The 20,734-nt window shown below is 43.6% G+C and overlaps 1 protein-coding gene across 2 annotated transcripts in view; it reads right to left on the bottom strand.

Moving 5' to 3' along the window:
* The window catches only part of LOC136857899 (aminopeptidase A), a 209,103-nt gene that overhangs the window by 145,107 nt on the left and 43,262 nt on the right, over positions 1-20,734 (bottom strand). Inside the window, exon 1 of one of the 2 annotated variants that reach the window (XM_067136949.2) lies at positions 13,622-13,684. The exons of the other annotated variant lie outside the window; for it this stretch is intronic. The gene's annotated coding sequence lies outside the window, so the exon portion shown is untranslated. Of the gene's footprint in view, positions 1-13,621; positions 13,685-20,734 lie in introns of those variants that run through there. 2 annotated transcript variants of the gene reach the window in all.

Raw genomic sequence — 20,734 nt, 5'->3', positions numbered from 1 at the left:
TAATAGCACCCCGCAGTGCAAGTCCCTTGCCTGGCAGCTCTTCTCAACCACCACTTACTTCATCAGAATCCCTTATTACTGGTATCCTTAACCTAGTTACACAGCTTCTACACGGAATTCTCCTATCCAATCGTGGTATCCCTTCGGCATCGGAACTTCGCGAAATGATAACACAGAACATTCATGGAAGCTTTTAAAATATTACAGTGGAATAGCCAATCAGCGCTGGCTCATAAACACAGTCTTCAAAAAGAATTACATGATCGGCACATCAACTTGGCAGCTTTATCCGAGACTTGGTTTCGCGCTGGTATACCAGTTCGGTTTCCTGGATATAGTGTTCTGCGTTCAGACAGAGATGATGGATATGGAGGAAGTGGTCTGTTAATAGGCAACAATATTCGTCACAGAGCAATACCCCTTACATTTCCCGGAGCTCTTTCATTCCAAGTGGTAGCGGCTCGTATCTTCCTCCCTACGGTGGCATTTACATTAATATCTATCTATTGCCCATCACGTATTGTAATTCAACCAGGCGAATGGGACGGTTTAATGAACCAACTGGAGCCTCCATACATTATATGTGGAGATCTGAACGCCCATAGTGTAGCTTGGGGATGTGCTTATACGGACCGTGCTGGAATAGCCCTGCAAAATATGATGGATGACTACAACCTGGTGATACTCAACGACGGTAGTCCTACCCTAATATCTCGGCCTGGACATCGACCTTCGGCAGTAGATGTAACTATTTGTTCTCCAGCCATCGCTGCCAACCTAACCTGGGAAGCACGACGATACTCCCTGGGATCTGATCATCTTCCTATCGAAATTCATTTACAAAATAGCTACGCCTTACCTACAACCTTCTACCCAACCACAAAATGGAACACCAAACGAGCGAATTGGATTGCCTTCAGCGGGAACATAGACTCCGAACTTCGTACTGCAACTCTCCCTAAAGATCCACTTCCAAGGTACGCCAGTTTAATACACATCATAAATGCGGCAGCTTCGGTTAGTATCGCAGTGAAACAGCCTACTTGTTTTCCAAAACATCCCCCTACGCCGTGGTGGGACACAGAATGTTCCCGAATGATTGCAAGAAGGAAACTTGCTTTTAAACAATATCGACGCCTTTCTTCCTGGGAGAATTATTCTAATTATCAACGTATCAACGCACAGGTCAAAAGATTTTTAAAACAGAAAAAGCGATCCAGTTGGCGAAGATACTGTGAAGAAATTAGCAGAGAAACCCCACTTACTACAATCTGGAATAAAGTAAGATCCTTGAAAGGGGTGGGGAGTAGCTCCCCACGTTCTTCGTTTCCGTCTGATTGCGTCGAGACTTTTCATAGTCACATTGCTCCACCGACTGTACCGCAGTTGCCCGGTTGGCGCTTTTCACCGAACTGGGATCGCACTCATTTTCTGTTACGGCCATTTACTTATACGGAACTCCAACAGGCGTTAAAATGTAACAATAACACTGCCCCTGGTAAGGACTACATCCAGTATTCGATGTTATCCCATCTCCCTCGCACAGCCCATGTTCTATTACTAGACATTTTTAACAACATTTGGACACGGGAAGAATTACCTTTGGACTGGATTACTCAAATTGTCATCCCTATTCTGAAGCCTGGAAAGGACCCTAGTGACCCTTCTTCTTACAGAGCAATAGCTCTTTCCTCGTGTGTGGTAAAGACTCTGGAAAGGATGGTGAAAACACGACTTGAGTGGTGGTTAGAACACCAGCAGCTGCTTCCTCAGTCGCAGTATGGATTCCGCCGTGGGAGAGGAACATTGGACCCTCTCAGTATCTTCACTTCTGCAATAGAACATGCTTTTGCGATTAATGGATATCTTACGGCTCTTTCACTGGATATCAGCTCAGCTTATGATAACGTCAGTATTCCGGTTCTCTTCAGTAAGCTTGAAGCATTCCATATCCCTCCAGCTTTTATATATGGTCTTCAGACATTGCTACACGAACGATATATCTACGTACGAGATGGACACAGTCGTTTACATGGCCCTCGTCGCGTGTGTAAAGGTCTCCCACAGGGTGCTGTGCTCAGCCCGCTTTTGTATACAATTTATACTGCTGATCTTGAGCATCTGTTCAGCCCCTCGATTCACGTTTTACAATATGCGGATGATGTCTGTATTTACACTACTTCCTCTAGCTTCGAGGTTACATCTCTCCGTTTACATTACGTGGCCTGCGAACTGGCAAAATGGTTGCATAATAATGGACTTGAATTGTCTCCATCGAAATCTACTGTGGTGACTTTTACCCGGAAGAGGACTTTACCTCAGCTTGGTGATATCCATTTAGGACCATTCACATTTCCAGTGAAATCATCATTCCGCCTCTTGGGTATGCACTTTGATAGTCGACTAAATTGGAGTTGCCATATTGCTCACCTTCTTCCAAAAATTGAACGAGCGATTAATATTCTCCGCTTTGTGACCCGTACCTGGTGGGGAGCAGATCCTGTAATACTTTTGACTTTGTATCGTTCTATGATACGCTCCATGATTGATTATGGGTGTTTTTTGTATGGGAATGCTCCTGCATACGTCACGAAGAAACTCGACACCATACAATTTCGGGCGATCCGCATCTGTTTGGGTGTTATGAGATCCACACCAACAAATGCTCTCTTAATAGAAGCTGGAGAATTATCTTTGCAAATGCGCCGAGAAATGCTAGGCAAGAAATTTCTTTTACAACGTTCTGCTATTTCACAGCATCCCATTCTTATTGCACTTCAACGATTGACCGTTATCGCGGAGAGACATGGTCGACGCTCACGATACAAGCCACAGCTTCTGTTATGCTGCTACAACGAACTGAACATGATTTTCGCACTAACTCTCAAAACACGAACCATGCCCGGATTTGAAGCCAGCTTTCAGTGTTCTTCATATCGACTGCCGATATACTATCTACCTAGATATCTCACCACAGAACCTCGTACACAGAACTGCATTCCGGCTCTGCTTCGCTCCATGTGGCCCAATAGTACTTATATCTTTACGGATGGTTCCAAATTCGCCGACTCGGTAGGATATGCATATTACTGCCAACAAACGGGAGAATGTGGTAGCTTCAAACTGCCGCCCGAAACCTCTATATATACAGCGGAAATTTTAGCTATATGTGCTGCACTTCGTTTTTGTCAAAACAAGCGATTTGATTCTGCTCTCATCATTACGGACTCCCAAAGTGTTCTGCAGAAATTACAAAATCTCAAGTGGAATCTCCAAACGCATGGTTACTTGTATGACATCGTGGAGCGAGCTGTTAACATCTACTCGTCTGGTTGCTCCATAGCATTTCTTTGGGTCAAAGGACATAGTGGAATTTTCGGCAATGAAAAAGCTGATGTACTAGCCAAACGTGGTGCATCGGAAGGGCTATTTACAGCGCTGCAACTTCCATGGATGGATTTTATTCCCACTATTCGACAACAAATTCGTCACAAATGGTCTACGGAATGGGAAACATCTCAACTGCATAAAGGTAGAGCCTATGCTCTCGTACAACCCAACATTCCTCCTAAGCCATGGTATTATAAGTTTCATCGGTCACGAGGTCTAACGGTATCCGTCATCCGAATGCGGCTCAATCATGGATCCTTCCCTTCACATCTCTATCGCATAGGAGTTTTGGCTTCACCACGCTGTCGATGTCAGTATGCGGAGGATGGCGATCTCAACCACATTTTGTTTAAGTGTGGCCTTTATGAAGCTTCTCGCAGCCGCTTTTTATCTGAACTATCTGCTCTACAAGTGCCGTTCCCGACCAGCGCTGCATTGGTGTTGCACGGTGAAAACAATTCAGTTCTCAATGCTGTGATGAACTTTTTGAGAACCGCGGAAATAAGAATTTGACTTTGTGCTTTCCGCATTGTTGCTAGAGTTGGGTAGTAATTTGTGTTGTGTTTTGTTTTGTTTTGTGTTTTGTTTGTTCTCCCCCTCTTCTTCCGGAAGAGAGCTTAAGTGTCGTGTTCTCTACTTGAAGACTGTGACAATCTGATTTTCATTCTTGTATGTCCTTTACACTGACAATTTATTTTTTATATGTGTGCAGTGAGTGTTCCTTGTACATAGAGGATGGCCAAATGTTGTACCAACAAAGGTCATTTAAATAAAATAAAAAAAAAAAGAAGCGACCGTGGCCTTAATTAAGGTACACCGAGCTCGATAGCTGTAGTCGCTTAAGTGCGGCCAGTATCCAGCTATCGGGAGATGGTGGGTTCGAGCCCCACTGTCGGCAACCCTGAAGATGGTTTTCCATGGTTTCCCCATTTTCACTCCAGGCAAATGCCGGGGCTATACCTTAATTAAGGCCACGGCCGCTTCCTTCCAATTCCTAGGCCTTTCCTATCCCATCGTCGCCGTAAGACTTATCTGTGTCGGTAGACGTAAAGCAAATAGCAATAATAATAATCATAATTAAGGTACAGCCTGGTGTGAAAATGGGAAACCACGGAAAAACATCTTCAGGGCTGCCGGCAGTGGGATATATCTTGCAACCGAAATATTTTTTAAGAAGCAATGTCATCAGTTACATTTTTGGCATTCTACCACAAATTGAACATTAAAGAATTCGAAAAGTGAAACAAATGTTCGATGAACTGTGAAGGATGAGCAGCTAGTAGATCAAAAAACATACTTCAGAACGATTGTTTTACCAGCCGTTTGGACATTACTGTAGTCCAGTTAACAGATGTGCGGGCATACTTGTTGCTAACCATGTATTCAACATTATTTTCCCAAAATTTCTAAATTCCACTCCCGATGAAGAGAGTCACAATGCAGCAGTGGTTCATCAAAATGGATATGACGAACATTCATCCAGTGAATTCCCAGACCAGGTAATACATTTCAGAGACGATTTGAGAAAAGCTATTAGTAATAGAGGACCGGAACTCAATCGTAGCTGCTAGCGTTCCAGACTTACACACGCCTTTTCTGACCATTCCTGTTACCGTTTCTTCTGTCGGAACAATCATTTTCAAAGCTAAAACTTATCTACGACATTCTATGACCCAAAATAGACTCTGTGATCTCATTTTCAGCTTCCTCAGCATCGAATCTGAAAGGGCTAGATTCATCCATGTCTGTGGAATCATCAATACCTTCGCATCGCATGGTCCAGTTTCACCACAGTTCATTGTGAGTACAACAAACAGCAGATAGAAACAGTGATACTGAATTTCAATCACTACAATATACACTGACTAACAGAGCAAATGCAACACCAAGAAGGAGTGGTCAGAACTTTATGCCAATTGCAGGGTAGACTGACGTCACTGAGGTATGCTCATGATGTGAAATGCGCCGCTGTGCTGCGCACGTAGCGAACGATAAATGGGACACGGCGTTGGCGAATGGCCCACTTCGTACCGTGATTTCTCAGCCGACAGTCATTGTAGAACGCGTTGTCGTGTGCCACAGGACACGTGTATAGCTAAGAATGCCAGGCCGCCGTCAACGGAGGCATTTCCAGCAGACAGACGACTTTACGGGGGGTATGGTGATCGGGCTGAGAAGGGCAGGTTGGTCGCTTCGTCAAATCGCAGCCGATACCCATAGGGATGTGTCCACGGTGCAGCGCCTGTGGCGAAGATGGTTGGCGCAGGGACATGTGGCACGTGCGAGGGGTCCAGGCGCAGCCCGAGTGACGTCAGCACGTGAGGATCGGCGCATCCGCCGCCAAGCGGTGGCAGCCCCGCACGCCATGTCAACCGCCATTCTTCAGCATGTGCAAGACACCCTGGCTGTTCCAATATCGACCAGAAAAATTTCCCGTCGATTGGTTGAAGGAGGCCTGCACTCCCGGCGACCGCTCAGAAGACTACCATTGACTCCACAGCATAGACGTGCACGCCTGGCATGGTGCCGGGCTAGAGCGACTTGGATGAGGGAATGGTGGAACGTCGTGTTCTCCGATGAGTCACGCTTCTGTTCTGTCAGTGATAGTCACCGCAGACGAGTGTGGCGTCGGCGTGGAGAAAGGTCAAATCCGGCAGTAACTGTGGAGCGCCCTACCGCTAGACAACGCGGCATCATGGTTTGGGGCGCTATTGCGTATGATTCCACGTCACCTCTAGTGCGTATTCAAGGCACGTTAAATGCCCACCGCTACGTGCAACATGTGCTGCGGCCGGTGGCACTCCCGTACCTTCAGGGGCTGCCCAATGCTCTGTTTCAGCAGGATAATGCCCGCCCACACACTGCTCGCATCTCCCAACAGGCTCTACGAGGTGTACAGATGCTTCCGTGGCCAGCGTACTCTCCGGATCTCTCACCAATCGAACACGTGTGGGATCTCATTGGACGCCGTTTGCAAACTCTGCCCCAGCCTCGTACGGACGACCAACTGTGGCAAATGGTTGACAGAGAATGGAGAACCATCCCTCAGGACACCATCCGCACTCTTATTGACTCTGTACCTCGACGTGTTTCTGCGTGCATCGCCGCTCGCGGTGGTCCTACATCCTACTGAGTCGATGCCGTGCGCATTGTGTAACCTGCATATCGGTTTGAAATAAACATCAATTATTCGTCCGTGCCGTCTCTGTTTTTTCCCCAACTTTCATCCCTTTCGAACCACTCCTTCTTGGTGTTGCATTTACTCTGTCAGTCAGTGTATTTATTCTTTACATAAAATGTTTGCTTGTTGAATTTTGAGCCCAAAGAGTGGTTGGAGTCTCAATCAGACATATTAAGACAGGAGTTGACTTGAAATAGAGTGCCAGTGTTCTTTTTTTCTTTTCCTGCTCCTTATATTCACTGCTTAGCATTATATGGCAGGTATGACTTCGTTCCAAAATTTCCGGACAATTTTAAATTCGTGGCGGAACAGGGAATTGAACCCGGGACTTCACGGCTGGCATTTCAGCAGCTTAGCTGTTACACTACGGAGGCAGTCAAATAAAAACCTATTGAATTGATATTCGTTATGCAAAGGTTCTGCATTTTATCTGAGGGGGCCAGCATTTTTATTTTTGAAAGTGGACCCGTATCAGGTTCGTTACCAGGTAATAAATTGGGCAAGAAGATTTATTCCATGGGAATAAGTCACTCATAGCATTAGAGCTGATGATAATATTTATAATTTCGTAATAGACTATGCCGGAATTTTACCCGTACGACTTCTTCAACATCTCGCGGTTAGGGGCGTGCGGCTGTGATCTTGCATCAGAGAGATACTGGGTTTGAACCCCACTGTCGGCAGTCCTGAAGATGGTTTTCAGTGGTTTCCCATTTTCACAGCCAGCAAATGTTGGGGCTGTACCTTAATTAAGGCCATGGCCGCTTCCTGACCACTCCTAGGTCTTTCCTATCCCATCGTCGCCATAAGACATCTGTATACCGGGCGAGCTGGCCGTACGGTTATAATAGGAGCGCGCGACTGTGAGCTTGCATCCGGGAGATAGTGGATTCGAATCCCACTGCTGGCAGCCCCGAAGATGGTTTTCCGTGGTTTCTTCCCATTTTCACACCAGGCGAATGCTGGGGACGTACCTTAATTAAAGCCACGGCCGCCTCCTTCCCACTCCTAGGCCTTTCCTATTCCATCGTCGCCATAAGACCTATCTGTGTCGGTGCGACGCAAAGCCACTAGCAAAAAAAAAACAAGAGACATCTGTGTCGGCGCGACGTAAAACAAATTCTTAAATTAAACATCTCGAAAGCCAATGTCTGAGTTATTGCATTCGTCTTTTTATTTATTCAAAATAGGCCTACTAAAGAGGTACAATGTTGACATTGTTATTTTCTCAATAGGCTACCGGTATGCTGGAATTTAGTAGCGGGGGCAGGGGTGATTAGCGTAGTGACTTGGATGCTGGTGCTCCACCCGGATTGCTGAGGCTCGAACTCGGGTTGGAAATTTAATCTGAAAAATCACGTGCCGTCAGGAAGTTTAACCAACTGGCCAAAATTAAACTGAGCCTGGGTGACTCCAGCGACCCCAAAAGTATCTGGGATAAACTGAAAAATGTACACTATTGTGGAATTTTGTCTCGTACAACTCTTTAACACGCCGACTGGAAACAAATGCCTAGAGCTGTCTTACCTCTCACACAGGCAGCGCACGATGGACCTCTGACTGGCTGATGTCATAAAAGGGGCAATGACCTTACTAAGTACACGCGGCTGAATATCTACTAATTATTAAACTCCAATCGCCTGGTTTCATTGCGCTTGGTGCTCAAATGGGGAGTAAGAAGAATCATATCTCCTCCTCTTAACGAAATGAGAAAGTGAGCGCATGATTCAGATAGAGGCGCTTGCTATTATACAGTAAGGTACATGCAGGCTAAATTCATTAAATTCGTTACCTACAGGGCCGCACCCAAGATTTTTTCTTAAGAAGGGTCCAAAGAACAGTATCAAGTTCTAAAAACAAGCTGTACTGAAGAGCATTTTTTAAAATATATATCTGAATATGTAATGGCAATATATAATGCACCAATGCAATACTGAAATGAAACCTGTTTTCCAGTCAATGACCGGGTCAGGGATGGTATGAATGAAGCCCCCAACTTGCGGCGAGGATAGGAATTGTGCCGGCTGCCGAGGCCTGTCGCACTCCTCAAGGGCAATGATTAATGACTGACAGATGAAATGAAATGATAGTGGAGAGTGTTGCTGGAATGAAAGATGACAGGGAAAACCGGAGTACCCGGAGAAAAACCTGTCCTGCCTCCGCTTTGTCCAGCACAAATCTCACATGGAGTGACCGGGATTTGAACCACGGTATCCAGCGGTGAGAGGCCGGCGCGCTGCCGCCTGAGCCACGGATGCTTCGCAATACTGAAATATATTGTAAAAACATGTTTTAGATAGTTCACCATCAAACCAAACCCCATGGCACTACAGCCTTTGAAAAGCCTTGGCCTACCAAGCGACCGCTGCTCAGCCCGAAGGCCTGCAGATTACGAGGTGTCGTGTGGTCAGCACGACGACCGTCATTCTTGGCTTTCTAGATCGGGGCCGCTATCTCACCGTCAGATAGCTCCTCAATTCTAATCACGTAGGCTGAGTGGACCTCGAACCAGCCCTCAGGTCCAGGTAAAAATCCCTGACCTGGCCGGGAATCGAACCCGGGGCCTCCGAGCAAGAGGCAGGTAAGCTACCCCTACACCACGGGGCAGTTCACCATCAGGCTCAGAAAATTCTAGTCTTTTCAGTGATCTATTGCATTTTGTAATCTATAAATAGGTTTTAACACACCATGAAAAGAATTCCAAAATTTTCCTCTTTTCCTTATTTATATTAACATGATTTTTGTTTGTTTCTGGCTAGGAAGGGCCCGTGCCTGATGGGATCATCCATCCGAGCAACCCTGGTTATCTGTAGTTGTAATATCACCTGAAATTGGTGACAGGTGGAGACGTATGCAAAATTAAGCGAGAAAAGATTTATAGCATCCAAACTTTGAGTGATTAAAGAACTACCTATGGTCAATCTGTGACAAGATATTTCCAAAGAAGCAGTAACACAGGATTTCAAATTGTATATAAAATGCTCGTGTTTTTAAAAACAGTAAGAGTCAAGGTAAAATCTTTCTTATTATTCTTGTTGAATAAATACGTACAGTTCTTTTATATTCTTAACTGATTATGCTGAAATGTTTGTCCCGTAGGGCTCTTAACGTGTCGTAAATGAATATCCTGCCTACTGCCATTTCTTGATGGATGCAGTACTTTTGTATCTGTCTTTCGGCACAGGCCAAAGCAGTAGCTTCCACCGAAGTCCCAGTCTCATCCATGGCTGTGACAATATGGGATATGGAATATGGACGTGTTGAGAAATGACTAGAGTTCGGAAGTTTATGACCTAAAGCAGTATAAAATATGCAAGCAAATATGCCCTAAAAACTAGCTAAACATGACATTAAAAAAGGTAAAATATGATTTAAGCATTTCAGGGATAGGTAGCAAGTATTAGAGTATTACTAACGCTAAACATCTCAAATTCCATAAAGTAACTAGCGATAATACAGCAGACACATTTAATCATGCAAAATGACAGAGTTACAGCACTCACTCAGTTTTCCTAAAGAAGAACCGATAAACGAAGTATTAAAGTGCTTTCTGGCATCTGTCGGTGTACGCCCATACATCATCTTTTTCCTCGGAATTATGTCTTCTAAACCTGCTACCTACAGTATCTGTTTCGAGAAAAGAAAGAGAAATATATCTACCACAGTATTTGGAAGTCCTATGTTTGAAACTCGACGCAGATAACATGTAATTTGTTAAAAACGACGCCTCACTCTTTAAAGAAGAAATGTTCAAAATATAACCAAATATGACTCTATACGACTAAACTGAGCAAAATATGACCAAAACAATAAATTGCTTCAAACGGGGTCAGGGACCCATCATTCATACTTATATTTCAGATTTCAGGTAAAATGACCTCAGGAAAGACATTGACCGGGTCAGGGATGTAATGAATGAAGCAGATATAGGCTGTTACTACGATGGGGTCGCCACTCCCAAAGTGATTTATTAATGACTGATAGATGCTATGAAATGAGAATGGAGAGTGTTGCTGGAATGAAAGATGACAGGGAAAACCGGAGTACCCGGAGGAAAACCTGTCCCGGAGCTTGACCAGTGCGTCTAATTGTTTTGAAAGATGTTGTTCATAGGGTCAAGTCGTGCTGCAAAAGCACTTTTTGGCCCAGTGTGGAAAGCAATGGCAAACTACCTCACTCCTCATCTTGCCTATTGTAGTATGCCTCAATTTGGCGTCACCATCGGTTTTTGCGGTTTCCTTTGGTGGTGCTATTTGAGGATCGAGCCAGGCTCTGGGCTGATGATATAACAGACAGACAGATAACGGTAAGTCAATATCACAGAATTGTGGCATTCAGATACCCTCAACATTCCTCTGGCCTCAACTATCTTGGAGCAGAAGATGAACGACTACGACCGACTGCAGTACTCCACCGAGGTCTCTGTTATTTGAATCTCTTAATTTAACATTTTATTTATGAAGGCTCATATCATGGGATTAAGAGACCCGTTATAGCATCACTGATCCAAGAATCCACATCCCTAATTCATACTAGGCCAAATGATATATTACAATGATTAACAACCAAGAAGTACATTCATTTCAAATGCGCCAAAAGCATTTGCACAGTTCAGGTTATGGATCCTACCAAGTAACATCTGTTTTCATGACCATAGTCCTGACTCTTCCTCTACAGTAGTGGCGATTAGGGGAAGCGGCGGGGAGGGGGCACTTTGCGGAGAAAAAATAATTTTGTATTCCATTTTAGCCACCTGACTTTTTTAAGTTTCGGGAGACTGAAGAACATAAGAGTTGTTAAACATTGTCTGAAACTAGAAATACTGGACGAGTTGGTCGTGCGGTTAGAAGCACGCGGCTGTGAGCTATGGGTTCGAATCCCACTGTCGGCAGCCCTGAAGATGGTTTTCCGTGGTTTCCAATTTTCACACCAGACAAATGCTGGGGCTGTACCTTAATTAAGGCCATGGCCGCTTCCTTCCAACTCCTAGGCCTTTCGTATCCCATCGTCGCCATAAGACCTATCTGCGTCGGTGCGACATAAAGCCACTAGAAAAAAACTAAAAATTATAAAAAAAAGTTATTTGTATAATCCCTATTGTTTTTCAGCCAATTTCTTCAATTATTAAGAAAGATACTTAATGGAAATGGAGCCTCCGTGGCTCAGACGGCAGCGCATCGGCCTCTCACCGCTGGATACCGTGGTTCAAATCCCGGTCACTCCATGTGAGATTTGTGCTGGACAAAGCGGAGGCGGGACAGGTTTTCCTCCGGGTACTCCGGTTTTCCCTGTCATCTTTCATTCCAGCAACACTCTCCATTCTCATTTCATAGCATCTATCAGTCATTAATAAATCACTTTGGGAGTGGCGACCCCATCGTAGTAACAGCCTATATCTGCTTCATTCATTACATCCCTGACCCGGTCAATGACTGGAAAACAGGTTGTAGGTTTTCACTTAATGGAAATGCGTACAAAATGTCGTTCGTTGCGGCTAACCGATTCACACAGCGTAGCAGCGTGTAGGATGCACCGTGAGGAAGGGTAGCAGGGGTATATTTTTTTGCCAAGGTCATGGACACTGGGGTATAATATATTCACCCTCGTCAATCTCCCAGTCTCACCTCAATAAATGTGTCTGTGTAGTTCTATCTAGTGTCTGCTACTTTCTTAGTGCGTAATAAATCATCAAATGACCTTGTTATCTTATAATCACACCGTACTTCTCTTTAATTTGATACATGTGTAATTATTGTCCCTCTGGTGAAAGTTTTATTGTATAGTACTGTTATTACCGCACTAAATTTGGTAGACTCAACCTTTACGTCTCTATCGAAATTCGCTCGACAGCATTAAAAATATTACCATTTTAAGCTATTTTTTTCAATTAATATGCCGCCCTCCCTCCCCTACTATATCCCGGGTACTTTTTGATTTCTGTACATTTTTGTGCTCCCCCACCCACTTCTAACTCCCAATCGCCGCTACTGCGTTCCTCACAGGAAGAACAATTAATTACAATGTTCGAATTTTATATTTCGCATGCAGCCAGATTAATCTGCACTCAAATTTCGAAACATAATTCCATGGAATGCCAGGTACGAATGCCTTCTTCCTTCTTGCACTTCTGTTCTAACGGTGAAGAGAGATCTTCGCCTTCTTACAACACCAATCGTAATCAAGTAGTAGCCACACTAACTGCAGTTATATTTTCAATTTATTATCTTCTCCACAATGATCTTAAATGTAAAATACTTATGCGAATTCCAAATAAGTGTAGCATTCTTTCTCAATAAAATGATTTCTTACGTTCTTGCGAATGTTACATATTTTCTTATTTATTTAAGTTTTACTGTTGATTTGACGAGTGGAAGGTGGTACCTATAAATGTAAGAACATTTCAATACAACAGCGCAATATGTGTACATACCAACGTATTACTCTGAATTATTATTAATAATAATAACAATATTAATAATATGTGACGTCCTCTAGAATGTCGAACAAGCTGTAATGAAGAGACAATTGTGCTGGGAGGCCGAGCCACTGTGATTTCGGTACCGGTAACTTTCCCAAGTATACTTATCTTATCAGATTTATTTCCCTACTCACTCTAAGAATTTGATTAGATAATAGGTACTTATTTAATTTAAGTCCTGATGGTCTACAATATCTGTTTCACGCATGTAACTACACGAGCTGATGACCATAGTCTTCTCTATCTATTCTCTTTTTCTTATATTTAGCTAATCGAACATCTTTTTAAAACCGGCCACTCAGAACGACGATCAGTTTCATTCAAGGAAAATGAACTTGCAGTAGTGTATGTTGTTTGACAGTAATACATTATTTATTATGTTGCTCAAATGGCCAGTAAATATAAACCATAATATCCGTAAATTACGCATTGCCAAACGCAAAACCACGTGTCCAAATCCAGCCCAATCAATTGTACTTCACAACTTCGTGTCACAAAGCGCATGCGTCGCGTCTATGGATACAAATGGGCACTAAATGAGTTCTAAAATATCTAACGACATCACCAATTACCTGCAACACAATCCAAGCAGCAGAGTTGGCTTGCCTGTCGAGCAAGTGGTGACTAAACCACTGCCTGCTCGATCTGCATCCGATGGCTGCTTATACTGCCTGCTCATTACAACATTTTAACATGGCACTAAATGAAACACTCCGTTTACAAATACCCACAGCAGGTGGCAGCACTAACCGGCTCCAGACCTGTCGGAATGAAATAGCGGGAAATAGGATAGACTGTACTTGTTTTCAGTGAAAATGGTGTACTGCTGCGTGCCTTTCTGCAAATCAAAGAATGGGAAACCAGAATGCCGTGATATTTCATTCCATGATATACCTTCAAGTACACAATTGCGTCGAAAGTGGTTAAGTATTATATCCAGGGAAGGAAACAGCAAGGGAAGTATATGGATTCCTGATTATTCCGTGGTTTGCAGTCTACATTTCGTAAATGACGATTTCAAAGTGACCAGCAAAACGCGAAAATTAAAAACAGGATCTGTACCCAGCCCTTTCCCTGATTATCCAGCTTATAAACAACCGCTAATTTCAGAGATGATTAAGAGAAGGGATTCAAGCACAGAGACGTCTAACAAGAGCTCTTCAAACACCATTGCAGAAAATGGTAAGTGTAAGGTTTGAAGTATTACATACTAAGTAATATAATATCTGGGGACACTGTACTGTTAATGTAAAGGTACAAAACAGAATAATATGCTGTCATAGATTCCATTGTCCGCCTCTGTGGTGTAGTGGTTAGTGTGATTAGCTGCTAACGCCGGAGGCCCGGGTTCGATTCCCGACTCTGCTACGAAATTTGAAAAGTGGTACGAGGGCTGGAACGGGGTCCACTCAGCCTCGGGAGGTCAGTAGAGGTGGGTTCGATTCCCACCTCAGCCATCCTGGAAGTGGTTTTCCGTGGTTTCCCATTTCTCCTCCAGGCAAATGCCGGGAGCTTCCTTCACCCTTCCTTGTCTATCCCTTCCAAGGCCCCTGTTCAGCATAGCAGGTGAGGCCGCCTGGGCGAGATACTGGTCATCCTCCCCAGTTTCATCCGCCCGACCCAGAGTCTGAAGCTCCAGGACACTGCCCTTGAGAGGTGGTAGAGGTGGGATCCTTCGCTGAGTCCGAGGGAAAAGCCAACCCTGGAGAGTAAGCAGATTAAGATTCCGTTACGAGTCTTTTGCTAGCAGTATAATATCGTGTCAATATACTGCTCTTTTTATTACTATTATTATTTACGCAAGTAGGGCCTATTTAGTTAATTGGTTAATTCCAGTGGTTCGGGGGCTGGGGTGTGTATGGCATCTTCAACATTAGAAATCATCCTAGGTAGGGCTTTCATCTTCACAGATATGCAAGTCGCCTAATAGGCCGTCTATTATTATTATTCCCTGAGTATGTACTTGATTTACTGGAAGATTTTCGTGAGCCCCCTGAGTCAGTGTGTGTCACTTCGGAAACTGCTTACCAGGGATTAGTGTGTGGTTATTTAGTGCGTGTAATCGAAGAAAAAACAGAATGCAGCACGTGCTTGAATAACGTTTCTACCTCATTTAATTCATCCCCATTGATAGCTGCGCTAGCCCTAGCAACGATTTATTGGCCTAATTATGAGGCTTCAGAAATTTGTTGAGGCGGCTCTACCGTACTGGAAGAAATCTGCAAGTCTGCTCCAGATTATAAAAAACTATGTTCTACCTTCTTTGTGCCAATGCAATTTTTTAAAGTGTTTTAGTAACAATAAGCACCAGGAACTTGTGTCAGAAACTGTGCTGGCCAAAGTCGTGAAACCTCTACTTAGTAATGTAGGGAAGTACCATACAGACAAAGTTTCCAGGTTTTCTTGTTCGTCGAAACCTCTTTCTTGAAAAGTGCTGAAGCTATAACTCTCTAGAGCACCACTTTATACGTAAAATTCTTTAATATTTCTCTTACTTTCAGATTTTAAATTTTGCTGGTATGCGTATCTAGTTGTATTCACGCGGTAAATGGGTACGTTTGGTGCTGCCATCTAGCGGCAGATTGTTTGTAAGGCGTGTTACACGTTTGAGTATGGAATGAGCAGGCAGTTTAAGCAGCCATCGGATGCAGATCGAGCAGGCAGTGGACTAAACTATTGTATTGCGGCGACAACGCAGACGATAGTCGCGCTGCCACAGTAACTGGTGTGGTTCGCTAGTACTTGGCTCGTTTCCTTTCACGTTATGTAGCGACATCTATCCACCAATACTTTAAGCTTCCCCAACTTCTAAACGCAGCGCGATATTTTAAATAATTTGTTATACGCAGCCCTCTGCATAAGTAGGCGTACAATTGAGTACAATTGTCTCTTATACTTTTCAAGTAGAGTAATGCCCAAATAAAAGGGTATGCTCCTTCCGAATATGTGAACGAGTGGTTAATGCCTCCCTCTTGAAACGTTTCCTTGGATGTTTGCCTTTACCATCGCTGATTCCAGAAGACCAAATTATCCGTAAAATGCACCACGTTTTCTTAAATCCATTAATACTCTCTGTTCAGTGGCTACACTAATTTATTTCGATGAAAATGGTCAAAATTATAGTCGTAATTGATACAAATTTCTGGGAAAAATAATCAAGCACTAACCATGACATGAAACATATTGATCGCTATCTTTTCATATTGGCTAAACCATAGCTATTCCCACACGATCGTGGGGTCGCGGGAGCAAACTGTGCAGCACATGTGGAACTGTCCCTGTTTTACGGCCGGATGTCCTTCCTGACACTCTGTGGAGGAATTTAAAACAGCTATTGCGTGTTTCTGGGTGATTGGCAGTGCAGTGTGTTATGAAGAGGAGTATATTGGATTGAACATGAAGAGCCAGTCTTCGGGTCAGAGGAATTAATCAGATGCGGCTAAAATACTCGACCCGGCCGCGAATCGAACTCGCGAACCTCGGAGCCGAAGGTCTCGAATCTGACCATTCAGCCAAGGAGTTGGACTTAGGCTAAACTATTACTAGTATGTTTAAAATATGGATTGTAACTGGTGACCGCAGAGGTGAGTAGCTCGGGCGGTAGAGCCCAAGTTAACGGATTTGATCCTAGCTTAGTACGATGGTATAGGAAGATGTTCCAATGCGCCAGCTTTGTGTTTATAGGTTTGCTGTTATGTAAAAGAACTCTTGCGGGACAAAATACGGCACCTCAGCATCTCCGAAAACCGTAAAAGTAGTTAGTGGAACGTAAAACCATTATTATTATTTTTTGCTAGGGGCTTTACGTCGCACCGACACAGATAGGTCTTATGGCGACGATGGGATAGGAAAGGCCTAGGAGTTGGAAGGAAGAGGCCATGGCCTTAATTAAGGTACAGCCCCAGCATTTGCCTGGTGTGAAAATGGGAAACCACGGAAAACCATCTTCAGGGCTGCCGATAGTGGGATTCGAACCTACTATCTCCCGGATGCAAGCTCACAGCCGCGCGCCTCTACGCGCACGATTATTATTATTATTATTATTATTATTATTATTATTATTATTATTATCATCATCATCATCATCTGTTTACCCTCCAGGTTCGGCTTTTCCCTCGGACTGAGCGAGGGATCCCACCTCTACCGCCTGAAGGGCAGTGTCCTGGAGCTTCAGACTCTTGGTCGGGGGATACAACTGGGGAGTATGACCAGTACCTCGCCCAGGCGGCCTCACCTGCTATAGTGAACAGGGGCCTAGTAGGGGGATGGGAAGATTGGAAGGGATAGGCAAGGATGAGGGAAGGAAGGTACCATCCCGGCATTTGCCTGGAGGTGAAGTGGGAAACCACGGAAAACCACTTCGAGGATGGCTGAGGTGGGAATCGAACCCGCCTCTACTCAGTTGACCTCCCGAGGCTGAGTGGACCCCGTTCCAGCCCTCGTACCACTTTTCAAATTTCGTGGCAGAGCCGGGAATCGAACCCGGACCTCCGGGGGTGGCAGCTAATCACGCTAACCACTACACCACAGAGGCGGCTATTATTATTATTATTATTATTATTATTATTATTATTATTATTATTATTATTATTATTATTATTTTGCTAGTTGCTTTACGTCGCACCGACACAGATAGGTCTTATGGCGACGATGGGACAGGAAAGGGCTAGGAGTGGGTAGGAAGCGGCCGTGGCTTTAATTAAGGTACAGCCCCAGCATTTGCTTGGTGTGAAAATGGGAAAGCACGGAAAACCATTTTCAGGGCTGCCGACAGTGAGGTTCGAACCTACTATCTTCCGAATACTGGATACTGGCCGCACTTAAGCGACTGCAGCTATCGAGCTCGGTATTATTATTATTATTATTATTAATCTGTTTACCCTCCAGGGTTGGTTTCTTCCCTCGGACTCAGCGAGGGATACCACCTCTACCGCCTCAAGGGCAGTGTCCTGGAGCGTGAGACATTGGGTCGGGGGATACAACTGGGGAGAAAGACCATTACCTCGCCCAGGCGGCCTCACCTGCTATGCTGAACAGGGGCCTTGGTGGGGGATGGGAAGATTGGAAGGTATAGACAAGGAAGTGGGAAGGAAGCGGCCGTGGCGTTAAGTTAGGTATCATCCCGGCATTTGCCTGAAGGAGAAGTGGGAAACCACGGAAAAGGGAATCGAACCCACCTCTACTCAGTTGATCTCCCGAGGCTAAGTAAACCCCGTTCCAGCCCTCGTACCACTTTTCAAATTTCGTGGCAGAGCCGGGAATCGAACCCGGGCCTCTGGGGGTGGCAGCTAATCACACTAACCACTACACCACAGAGGCGAGCAAGTAGTGTTCTTTCGCCCAAAAGAGCATCGCAATAGAGAGTTTGTTATTTCACCAAGCAACTCTGACCACATGGTAGTTAATAGCAAGTAGCAACCAGCCAGCGCTGTTCGATTCACGCGGTGAACAGCTAATATTTCAAACCAGTCGCGCGATGAGCGGTAGCGTATCTGCCTCTTAGCCGGAGGCCCCAGGTTCGATACCCGGCCAGTCAAAGGCTTATGTCCGGACTGATGGCTGGAACGTTGTTCACTCATCCTCGCGAGACCAAATGAGCAGTTGTTGATACGACAGGCAGCAGACCCGGTCGTGGAATCCAAGCAGTACAGCTGATGATGTCATACTGGCCACAGCAGTCGTCCGACGATCTATATCCACCATGAGCTTTTGTTGTATCTTAATAATAATAATAATAATAATAATAATAATAATAATAATAATAATAATAATAATAATAATAATAATAATAATAATCCTCTTCAGATTCCCAGCTGAAAGAATCTGCAAACGTTTGTTATCCTCTTTCAGAAGTCTTTGGTTGGTGGAGATCGATAAAGATCTCTTAAAATACGGAATCTCAGAAACAGACTTTCTACTCCGAGCACCACTCAAACACAAACTTAGACAGGTTCACCAAGAAGAAGTCGCAACTCGACTGACCAAGCATGTCCATTCTAATACATGGAAGAAAGCACACTCCAAAAGGATGAAAACCTGGTGGGCCCGCAAGAAGACAAACAGTTGAGATCTCGCGTTCCTTAGTGGCCCTAACGATGATGATGATGATGATGATGATGATAATAATAATAATAATAATAATAATAATAATAATAATAATAATAATAATAATAATAATAATAATAATAATAATAATATGTTTATGCTGGAGTAGCGGATTTATGTTCTCCCTTAGAAGCGGATCTTGCCAACGTGCTCCAGCGATTGGTCCATTTTCAATATACGTGTAGAACATGACAGAACTTTCTCTGGTTCAAATTGTAAGGCGCAACTCTCACCCAATTCCGAGAAAATGGAATTTCGAGAGTGCATCACAAGACCAATACAGCACGCGACACATCGCTCTCAGCAAGCTGGCAGCTTCACAAGCTCGTGATCCACGAAGAGAATCTTACATCAATAGCATTTATCTATTTATTGTTTGCTACTTTTCACAGCTCCGCGGTGTTTCTGCTTTCTAATATATGAAAATGACAGACGACAAATATATCGACGAAGACGTGTGAAGTTTGTGAATACTTTGGTCATAATCCTTTATCCAAGTATAAAACAAAAAGAAACGGCTCAATTGCTGGGCTTTCTGTTGTTATACTAAACCCATAATCTGTATTTTTAAATTATTTTTGTTAAGAAAGAAGCTATTCTTTTTCAGTGTCAACTCAGTTAATGTAACTTAATATAAACACGTTACTATATAGGCCTACACATGTAAAAAAAAAAAGGCAAATAAGTAGAATGGCATATTTAGGAGATTCTCTGTTCTTGTAGAACAAAACATGTCATTCTACTTACAATTGTTCATTTTTGCAGGCACGCTACAGTGTTAAATTTTGTGTTTAAACAAACTGAATAACTATAAATATAAACTCGTAATCATTAGTTCTTGAAACAATCAACATTTAACAGTAAGGTACTCATATTTTCAGTTAAGGCACTCATATTTTCAGTACCTACATAGGCCTACCATCCTATTTCCCAGGGAAAAGCAGACGACAGTGCGCACATTAGCCAACCAATATTGTTGAACACGTATTACTGCGTATATCTTTAATGTGCTTGTAATGAAAATAACGTCATAACTGAACGTTAAAACAAACCCCCTAAACACTACGGAGGGGAGATTCGATTAGTGGATCTCGAGCTTGTGAAGCGGAAAGCTTGCTCATTGTGTGGATGTTTCGCGTACTGCTGGTCTTGTGAAGCACTCTCGAAATTCCGTTTTCTCGGAATTGGATGGGAGTTACGCCTTGCAATTTGAACAGGTGAAACTTCTCGTCATGACCTGCACATATATTGAAAATGGATTAAATCCATACAGACACGTTGGCAAGGCCTCTTTGTTAGATTGTATTTGCTTGTCATCTTCAAATTTAGAAACTAACAGCAAACAAAGAAAACAACTCTGCATATGTGTGTTATTCTGTCTATTCACAATGCTATAAATAGTTGCATCTAAGGTTACAATATCACTCTGACTTCTTAGTATTTTATTTATTTATTTATTTATTTATTTATTTATTTATTTATTTATTTATTTATTATTAATGAGGACGATAAATTGGTACAACCAAGCTACTACTAAATAGTCTAACGTTCAATAACTTAGTCAACCATAAAACTAGTTT

Source organism: Anabrus simplex, chromosome 1 (assembly GCF_040414725.1).
Source record: "Anabrus simplex isolate iqAnaSimp1 chromosome 1, ASM4041472v1, whole genome shotgun sequence".
NCBI lineage: Eukaryota > Metazoa > Arthropoda > Insecta > Orthoptera > Tettigoniidae > Anabrus > Anabrus simplex.
The sequence above is the reverse complement of the archived record's forward strand: the minus strand, read 5'-3'. Positions and strand labels throughout refer to the sequence as shown.